Source organism: Odocoileus virginianus, chromosome 33 (assembly GCF_023699985.2).
Source record: "Odocoileus virginianus isolate 20LAN1187 ecotype Illinois chromosome 33, Ovbor_1.2, whole genome shotgun sequence".
Lineage (NCBI taxonomy): Eukaryota > Metazoa > Chordata > Mammalia > Artiodactyla > Cervidae > Odocoileus > Odocoileus virginianus.
The window spans coordinates 36,358,940-36,368,787 of record NC_069706.1 but is presented as its reverse complement, the minus strand read 5'-3'; the positions used below and the strand labels follow the sequence as shown (position 1 = coordinate 36,368,787).

At 51.2% G+C, this 9,848-nt stretch overlaps 1 non-coding gene across 1 annotated transcript; it reads left to right on the top strand.

Annotated features, from left to right (window-relative positions):
• The first annotated feature begins 6,418 nt into the window (after positions 1-6,418).
• On the top strand, positions 6,419-6,548 carry LOC139032935 (small nucleolar RNA SNORA19). The gene has a single exon (XR_011485568.1). It is a non-coding gene; the product is annotated as a small nucleolar RNA SNORA19 (small nucleolar RNA).
• Positions 6,549-9,848: the final 3,300 nt, after the last annotated feature.

Sequence of the window (9,848 nt, the reverse complement as noted above, 5' to 3'; positions counted from 1 at the left end):
GCTTGCTGAGAGCCCAGGGTCTTCAAAGACTCTCTTGGCTGGATCTATGTTAGCAGGACTAAAGCCAAGTAACCAACTGCCAAAACATCATCTCTCTCGGTCCACTGCTAATTGTAATCAATACAGAGAAGACTAACCAGCCAACCCTGCCCTGTTCTCGCATAAAGGAGGCAGCCGTGCGGATGGCCTGGAGTTCCGACCCCCTGAGTTCTCACACCTGACTCACGGAAAGGTGCCGATCTCTGCTGTGATGTTTCAAAATCTGCACAGGATGTCTTGTCCTTCCCCACAGAAGCCAGCTAGTGGCTCCAGCTTCTCTCTGCATAGACACAGACACCCAGATTTGAATAAAGACACGACAAATACAATTTCATCTCCGCGGCTCTATACCTTGCTCAGAAACAATGCAACAGGGCCAAAGCGAAAAGCTCCCCGCCACCACCAGACAACAGCAACCTCTCGAGTCAGATGTAAAGAGAATACAGGGAACATGGCCAACCACCCCACCAAAAATAAAACAGTCCACTGCCCTCAGCCGATTCAATTATCTCTCTAAAAAAAGGGCTTTTTTTTTTTTTTTTAACACCTCGCAGCAGGCAGCAGATTTGGAGAGTTGGTGAGGATAACAGCTCATAATCAAGCAAGCGGAGCCCAAGGTGTGCCATAAAACACGGACTGGCTCGGCCAGGAGCAGCGGCACCCTCATGCCATGAATACAAATGTTTAGAAATGGGTGTTATTGTCCTAGGGCCACCTGGAAGATCTTCCACGACAGAAAGCCAGTTTTAAAAATTCTTCACGATTCTCTACTCGGGAGGCGATGCTGGTGACCAGGTCTCTGTCCCTGACTGGATGTCACTGAGTGAGTCGAGTCTTTGAAAATCCCTTGGCTTAAAAACAAAAATAAACACACACAGAAAGCAAAGCTTCCCCTCTTCCCCTATGAAATACTTCAGGCTCATTATAGAAAAGTAAGAAAGTACCAAAAAAAAAAAAAGAGAAAAAGAAAGAAAGAAATGAATAAATGAATAAATTAAGGAAGGCAGAAAAAAAAAATGAAGAAGCATCTATAATTCTGCACTTAGAGATAACCATGTTAGTATCCTAGTGTTTTGGTGACTTCCTCCCAGGCCTTATGAATATGAATGATTTGCATATGAATGTGAACATGGGACTACGCTGCCTTTTCTGACTTAATATGGCAACACGGCATTTCTGCTCGTTAATGTGGTTACTCCAGTCCGATCGCTTCTACCTGATCCCTCTTCTTGCGTTTTAAGGCCTTCTGGCCTCTGTCTCCTGCCTCGCGCTTCCCTTTCTCATAGGGCCTCACTGCGACTGTGATTTTCTGGTTTTTATGCCTCCCCGTTCGCGTCTCTGCACTCAGAGCCTGTGCAAGGCTGCGAGACCCTTCTGGGTACCGAACAGCCCGCCCTGTTAGCCCCTGGTTCCCTGGCCAGGCCTCTCATCAGCCAGGGCAACCTCTGGAAACAGTGCCCCCTCCCCGCCTCCTCCAGCTCTCTCACCGGCCTGGATGTGAATGGCTCAGGAGGCCTCGCGTCTTTTCCTTGAGATGCTTTGTATTTTATTATTCATTTGTTTTCTTTGGCTGTGCTGGGTCTTCGACGTTGCGTGGGCTTTTCTCTAGTGCGGGGAGCTGGGGCTCCTCTCTAGTTTCACCGGCTTCTCAGTGCAGTGGCTTCTCTTGTTGCGGAACTTGGGCTCTTGAGGCGAAAGGGCCTCAGGAGTTGTGGCACCTGAGCTCAGGGCTTGGCGGCACAGGCTCAATAGTTGTGGCACATGGACTTAGCTGCCGCGAGGCATGTGGGATCTTCCTGGAAGAGGGATCGAACCCACGTCTTCTGCATTGGCAGGCAGATGATTCCTTACCGCTGAGCCACCAGGGAAGTCCTTGAAATGCTTTCCTGAAGGGTAAAGGAGTTCGTGCTTGGTTTTCTGCCCGGGAATTGTTAGCTTACGTGGCTCCCATTCCTTACCCATCTTGATAAGAAGAAAGTCCCCAGTGCTTGTTCTAAAAGGAATCTGGGGTGTGGCTGAGCACGACCCACATAAACGCAGCACGGGCAGAGGAGGACAAAGGTCAGTTCCGGGGGTGGCCGGGGGTGTCCACACACTCACGCCCGACATTCCCGGGTGCCAGAAATCTCCGTCTCCAGCTGAAGGGCTGCTGGAGGCGGTTCGTCTTCTCAGGTCCTAGGACAGATCTGCTGTCAGTCCCTGACGCTGGGGCCCCCTCTGCCCTGTCCTTCCTGGGGTCCCGCCAGGCCCTCTGGACTGAGATGAGCCTTACCTGTTCACTGGCGGCAGTCTTGCTGTCCCCGAGGAAAGGTGAACAGCTGGGACAAGGCCATTCTCCCCCAAAAAGAGATCAGGAGTGAGGAGGGAGACTGTGGCCCTGGACCCAAGTAAAGTTCATGGAGGAAGGTCAGCCTCCCTGTGAGCCCTTCCTGCTGCTGTTCCAAAGCAGCTCGAGAACTTCCCTGGTGCTCCAGTGGTTAAGAATCCACCTTCCAATGCAGGGAAGGCAGGTTTGATCCTGGTTGGGAGACTAAGATCCCACGTGCTGTGAGGCCGCTAAACCCTCGAGCTGCAACTACTGTCCTCAACTAGAGAAGCCTGAGCTTCCACCAAGACCCAGAACAGCCAGAAACAAACAAACAGCTCTGCCCCCAAAACACCCCACAGTCTCTTCATCCTCAGGGAAAACTAAGATGCCCCACTATCCGCATCTGCAAAGTGGGCACGGCTCCAGTCCTTCCGGGACGCAGTGAAGTAACGCACAGGATGTGTCCATGTGTCACCCGGGACACAGCTCATGACGGAGCATCCTCAGCAGTGTCTGGTTTGTCTGTCCCTGGAATCGGAGAGAGGGACACACACTCACCCTCACGGAAGAGCCGTGGTTCATGGTTACAACCGCGTGTATAAGGAGCAGCACAAAGGCTGTTTCCAATGAAGCCTGGCAATTTTAGAAACGGCCACAGCTCCCTGTGATAAATTCACTGAACATCAGAGAAGGAGCCACACCTGTCGGAGGATGCTGGAACTGCCCTAAACAGCCTCACACGAGCAGGTGGGGCACAGGTGCAGGTCACCTGGGCCGCCCTGACTGGGGCCCTGGCAGGCAGCGGGGGCAGAGCCCGGGGCGCCGCTCGTGGCCCGAGGCTTCCTGCTGGGCGAGGAGCCCCAAAGAGCCCTGCAAGATCAGGCACCAGCTGCAAACAGTGGCCTGTGGTCTGTCTGGGTGACTTCAGCCCCAGTTCTGGCCAGTTTGGTTCTGGGAGAGTTGATTCCTTACTTGTCGTTGTCTTTGGGGTCCCATGAAGGCTTTGTTTCCCCAGCCTTTAGGGTCAGGCAAAAAAAATTAGGAAAGTTCCCCTTCCACTGCCCCCTCTCTGGAACACCCTGGGGACCCTGGATGGGACTGGGTGACATTACCGGAAACTAGGAGTCCCTCTGCCTCGAAGCTTCCATGCCTCGCCTCGTGAAATCCCCTTCTGGCCCACTGCCGAAGAAGGATGATGTTCACCAGCTGATGGGTCTAGGTGAGGCCCCAGCCAACCTGCCCAGCCACCCGGGGCGCACGTGCCAGCCCCGCCCTGGTGCAACTCCCCTGCACAGGCCGGCCTGGCGGGGCTGACGCACGCGGTCACCCCTGTCTGTCAGCCTCTGTTTTACGGGCTTGGGGCGCGGGACGCTGAGCCAGGCGGGGCCTCCCAAAGCAGCCTTGCGCTCCTTGTCCCAGGACACTAACTCCGTCAGCAGAGGCCTTGTCTTCGTGTTCAGTCCGGTGCCTGGAACCCGGCCCAACGCATCACAGCCACCTCCTACGTTTACTGACATCACCAATGAGTGATGGGTGAGGAGCAGACCTGAAGAGAGCACACGCCCTGCCCGAGAGAAGCCCTCAGTCCACAGACACGAGCAATCTGAAGGGGCGTGTGGACAGCAGATGCAAGTTGCATCCACAGCAAGAAGGAAGGGCCTTCTAGGTGGAGGGAACACCTCCGAGGTGAGAGGCTCCGTGTGAGTGGAAGAGAGGCAGGGAGGGCTGCTGGCCCGTCCAGTGGGAGGCCTTGGGTGGACAGGCGCCGCTGATGCATTTAGGAAGAGCAGTGACGCTGCAGGAGGTGGACGGGGGCAGAAGGGAGGGGTGCAGAGGGACGCAGCGACCCCGCGGACGGCGGTGGTCAGATAAGAGCGGAGTGTAGGTGACAGAGACGCCGGGTGTGTGCTCAGTCACGTCCGACTCTCTGAGACTCCATGGACTGTTGCCCGCCAGGCTGCTGTGTCCATGGGATTCTGCAGGCGAGAATACTGGAGCAACTAGCCATTTCCTCCTCCCGGGGGTCATCTCGATCCAGGGATCGAACCTGCATTTCTTGTGTCTCCTGCATTGACTGGTGGATTCACCTGGGAGGCCCAGAGAGAAGCAGAAGGCATCACAGTAAAACCCTGTATCTGGCTGAACGAGGGTAAGAGGATTCAACCTGCACCAGATTTTCCGGAGAAGCTTCCGGGGTGGGGTGTGGGGTGGGTGCCCATCCAGCCCCGCCTCTAGCTCAGCCTGCAGACTGTGAGGTGGTACACCAGCTGGACACTCGGGCATCAGCCCGCCTGGGTCCCGACACGCCACGAACCCGCAGCCACTCAACAGTGGTGGCCGGACATCCACTGGTGACAGGTGCATTCCAGCAGTGAGGATGCGGCGGATAGCTCCACAGAGAGGGGTCCCCTCACAGGACTTCTGTTTCAATGGAGGCTGACCAGCAATGCGCCGATGAGCTCAGAGACTGAAAACGCCTCTGCGGAATGATGGCATGGAGTCCAGGGGTCAGACAGTGACAGGGACAGGTCACCACGGGAGGCGGCAAGCCGAGATTTCCCAGCATCTTCTCTCACTGCCCAGTGCAAGGACCAACTGTAGCTGATGCTCGATGAATTCCTGAGGGTCTGATCCAAGAGCAGTCCTGCAAAAGCTCGCAGAAGTAGCGGAGACTTGGTTTCAAGGATCCTCTGGTGCTCTGAGAGGCTGCACAGGGCCGAGACGTGGCAGGGGAGCAGTGGACAGTCACCAAAGAGCCGGGCTTGGGCCCGGGACACAAGTAACCACCAACGGGGCCGGGCAGGAGGGACGCGCGAGCCAGGATGACGCAGCTGCTGACACCACCTTGGACCTGGAACTGTGCGCCGTTTCCTGGCTGCTGGGGCCCCAGAAGGCCCACCTGGTCCCTAGACTCATGGTGGCAGGTGACCTCCCGACTGCCAAGATTCCTATCAGTTGCTTTCTCAATAGGGGTAGGCATTAGCTGCTGGGTAGACCAAAGAGAGAAGAAACCCAAGCGTTCATCGCTGGAGGAGTTTCCATCTCTCGCAATGGACAGATTTACTTTATTGAACAACTACTGCCTACAGGGTACTATTTATTTCCCCCACTCCTACCTCAGCCCCCACCAGAAAGCCCCTAAGAGGGCCTGGGGGGGCGCACACACGGCAACTTGGCACACAGCCCTATTCACAAAAGGTCTTCAGTGTACGCTTTTGATGTTACTCAGTTTTTTAAAAAACTATATTTATTTGGCTGCGCCGGGTCTTTGGGGCAGCGTGCATGATCTTTTTTAGTTGCAGCACACGGGGTCTTTGATCTTCATTGTGGCAGGCGGAATATTTAGTTGCGGCATGTGGGATCTAGTTCCCTGACCGGGAATTGGACCCCAGGCCCTCTGCATTGGAAAGGTGGAGTGTTAGTCTTGGACCACCAGGGAAATCCCTGACATTATTCAGTTTTTTTAATTTTGAAACTCAGCAAGGACTCTGGAGCCAGGCTGCCTGAGTTTGGATCCTACCTCTGCCACTCACTCGCTGTGTGACCTTCACTGAAGTGCTGTTTCCTCGTCTGTAAAAAGGGAATGTCAGTAGCTTACGCTAGTCACAGAAAGCCACATATTGAATGATCCCATTTATCGGAGATGCCCAGAGTAGGTAAATCCATAGAGATAAAGGGCCTCCCAGATAGCTCAGTGGTGAAGAATCCGCCTGCCAATGCAGGAGACACAGGAGACGGGTTTGATCTCTGGGTCGGGAAGATCCCCTGGAGGAGGAAATGGCAACCCACTCCATCATTCTGGCCTGGAAGATCCCACGGACAGAGGAGTCCGGAGGGCCACAGTCCATGGGGTCACCAAGAATCAGACACGACTGAGCAGGCATGCTCGGCATGGCACAGTCTAACGTGGTGGCAGGGCTGGGAGCTCTGCCACACAAAGTCATTCAGAGACTCAGGATCCGTCCATCTAACGTCTTCGTCATTCTCTGGCGCCTTGGAGTCCTCTCATGGGTCCACTTCAGCCGGCCAGATTCTGAGCAGGCAGATATACAGACAAAAAGCAGATGCATGGTGCACATTTCATTGTCTTTTTTCTTTATGTCAGGAGAAAAGATATTTCTGATGTGCTAAATAAACCTTTGGAGGTAAATTAGCAGCATGGCTTAATTTAGCCATTGCTGTCAGTCACCTTCATACAAGAGAAAAAAAAAAAAAAAAGCAGATGCGTGGTTTCCGAGGACTACGAGGAGGGACGCAAATGGGGAGCGACAGCAAATGTGTACAGAATTTCTTTTAGGGATGATGAAAACATTCTAAAATTAGATAAAGTTTAGAGTTATTACTTACACAATGCTTAGAGCAGAACCTGACACACAGAAAATGATTGATAAGTCACTGTTGGTTTTTTTTTTCATCAGTCACTGTTAAGTAAAACTCACTTCCACAAGAAGGCATTCACCCTGTTGAGCTTGGGGGAGATATGCTTATAACGCGATTTTAAAGTGATATCCCCTTCCTGAACCTCACTGTCTGTTGAGTGCTTTTTGTAAATCCTGTAACTTATCTTGTGGATAGCATTATTCATTCATTCATTTTACCATATTGGTGCCCTTCCCCCCTCCATAAATGGGTGGTGACTCTAGGCTCTGAATGGCCACCACTTCCGGTGAGCTGTCCCTGACTCAGCTGTAGACAAAGGATCTAAAAGGCAACAAAAGGTGAGACTGTCACAGAAAGGCATTTAGAAGGAGAGTTGGGGATGAGGTGTGTGGCCTTTATTTCAGTGGTAGAGGACTAGGAAGAGGTGACTTCTAAGTTGTGTGGTCTCTTTATTTGCTCAGAGCTGAATTAAAGTAATGCAACCACAGAAAGGATTCAGGTCCGCAAGGGGCAGTCACAGGGACCTCGTGGAGGGTGCCCTATGGCAAGACCAATAGTGCACATGACAAGTGGTTCTCTAGGGGGAAGAGAGCTCTGATCGGTGCTGTTTGCCAGTTTCCATGGTGTAAATACTCAAGCTACAGGCATGATAGCACAGGAATCAGAGTTGGCAAGAGGAGTTATACGCCATTTCTACTGTACAGCTATGGTCGATATAAATAACCCCAAAGCATAGATAACAGTAAATGGAGTAACATAATTGTTAGAATTTGGAACTTTTGCTTTTAATAACAACTTTGAGATATAATTCACAAACCACCAAATTCACTCCTTTACAATGGATTTTAGTATATTCACAGAGTTGTGCAATGATCACCATTATTTAATTTTAGAATATTTCAAACAGCCCCCAAAGAAACCCCACACCTATTAGCAGTCAATCCTCATTTCTTGCTTTGGCCTTAGGCAACCACACACCTTAGGAATTGATGGATTCCTAAGCAGATCCACGTGGATCTGCTTAACTTGAATACCTTATAAAAATAGAATCATAAAATATATAAACTTTTGTGACTGGCTCTTTTCACTAAGCATATGTTTTCAAGGTTCCTCTATGCTGTAACATGCATCAGTACTTCACTCCTTTTTATTGCTGTATAATATTCCACTACAAGGATATAACATTTTGTTGATTCATTCATCAGTTGATGGACATTTGTGTAGTTTCCATCTTTTAGTTATTATAAACAATGCTGCTATGAATGTCAGCGGACAAGGTTTGATGTGGACATATGTCTTCATTTATAGTAGGTATATATCTAGGAGTAGATTTGTTGGATCGTGTGGTGACTGTATGTTTAATATTTTGAGGACCTGTCAGATTATTTTCCAAATCGGCTGTACCATTTTACATTCCCATCAGCAAAGAACAGGGGTTCAATTCCTAAACATTCTCACCAACACTGATGATTTTCTGTCTTTTAATATACCACTGACAGAACCCTCTGGATTCACGCATTCGATCCAGCTCAGCCCTGAAAACATTTAGGGTACCTGCTCAATGCCAGATCCCCAGAGATGCATGCTTATCCAGTACTAAACAAAATCTATATCCCTGTGACTCCAGCCCTCGGCCTGAGCTTGCTGGCAGGACAGACGATGCCTGTGTAGTGATGGCCTGGCTTAAAAGAGAAACTGGAAGAGCCTGAGCACAGGGGAGAACAGCCACAGGAATCCTGAAAGATGTGGCTTCTCATTTTAGGGATCTAACCCCAGGTTGTTCCAAAGGCTGTTTTGTGATTCCTAGAGGAAATGAAACAAAGCAAACAGGTTCTCATTTGCTTTTCAAATTCTCTAACTGGAAGTCTTCAAGACCTCAAGAGAAGTACTGGGCAAAGGTGTGAGCAGTGAGGTAGTCTGTCGGGTAAAGCTTTCCATTAGACACCGTCCAAGGAGCGTGTACCTTAACTCCTCTTCTGTGAAGTGGAAAGGAGAAATGTTTTCTAAAAAACTTTCGGGCCACTTGAGTAATAACAAAACCTGCTTTGGGATTGTGATCTGACGTGTTGTGGTTGGAGCGCACTTTAATTATGATTAACAACCACGAGGATTACGAGGCAGGGCTTTGGCTGGGCCAGCACTGCTGTGGACACATCCAGGGACTCCTCCTGGGACACAGCATGAGCATTCCCCGGCTCCCTGAAACTCACAGTCCAGAGCTTCCTGATCCCAGTAGAAAGTAGAAGCACAACAGGTGACTGTGTCTCTTTTCTCGACCTTTGCCTTCCTTTCCTTTTGCACATAGAGATCAGCAGACAGCCATGGATGCTTCAACCCAGCACTTCTACATTCCAGCTATTTGTTTACTTAGGTGTTTATTGTCTTGCCTTATATGTCCAACAAATACTCCCTGGGCATGGTCTGTGTGTCCTGAAGGGATCAGCACCGCAGAGAGCTGGCATTTGAGATGGACTTGAGGAGTCCAGAGAACTGGGGAGGCCCCCTGCCGCCAGCTGGTAGTGCCCCATCTGATAAGATTCAAGTCAGTCCCTCTCATGCACACACTGGACTATGACTGCGTTCTCTGGAAAAGCCCAGCATTTCCCCAACTTCCAAGCTTCTGCTCATTGTTAGTTCTACCTGGAAAATATTTTTTCTCTCGCCTCTCTGCAGTAGGATGGTCTCTTCTCAACTGCAGGCCGGGCCTTGTCTCTTGGTGGGGAGAGGCGGGCACCCAGGCCAGGTACTACTCCTGTAGAGAATGTCTCCTGGAGCCAGGCCTCCGGTTGGTGCCAGGCACCCACCGCTGACACATGCACCTTTCCTGTCCTCAGGGAGCTTACAGTCACAGAAACAATACAGCCTGGCAGCCAGGGTAGCAGTGGGGCCAGGGCCACGGGCGCACTAGGAGATGACAGTCATTTCTCCTGGGGTTGGGAGAAGCTTCCTTAGATGACTGTATTCTTCAGGTGAGTCTCCGCCATGGAAAGGGAGTGTGCCAAGTGGCAAAGAAAGGACAGGAAGGGCACCGTTGTCAAGGGGAACAGCTTGAGCTCAGGAGCCGAATTAGCGGGCGCGAGGGGAGACAGTATTCTATTCTTGTCGAACTGAAATAAAGCCC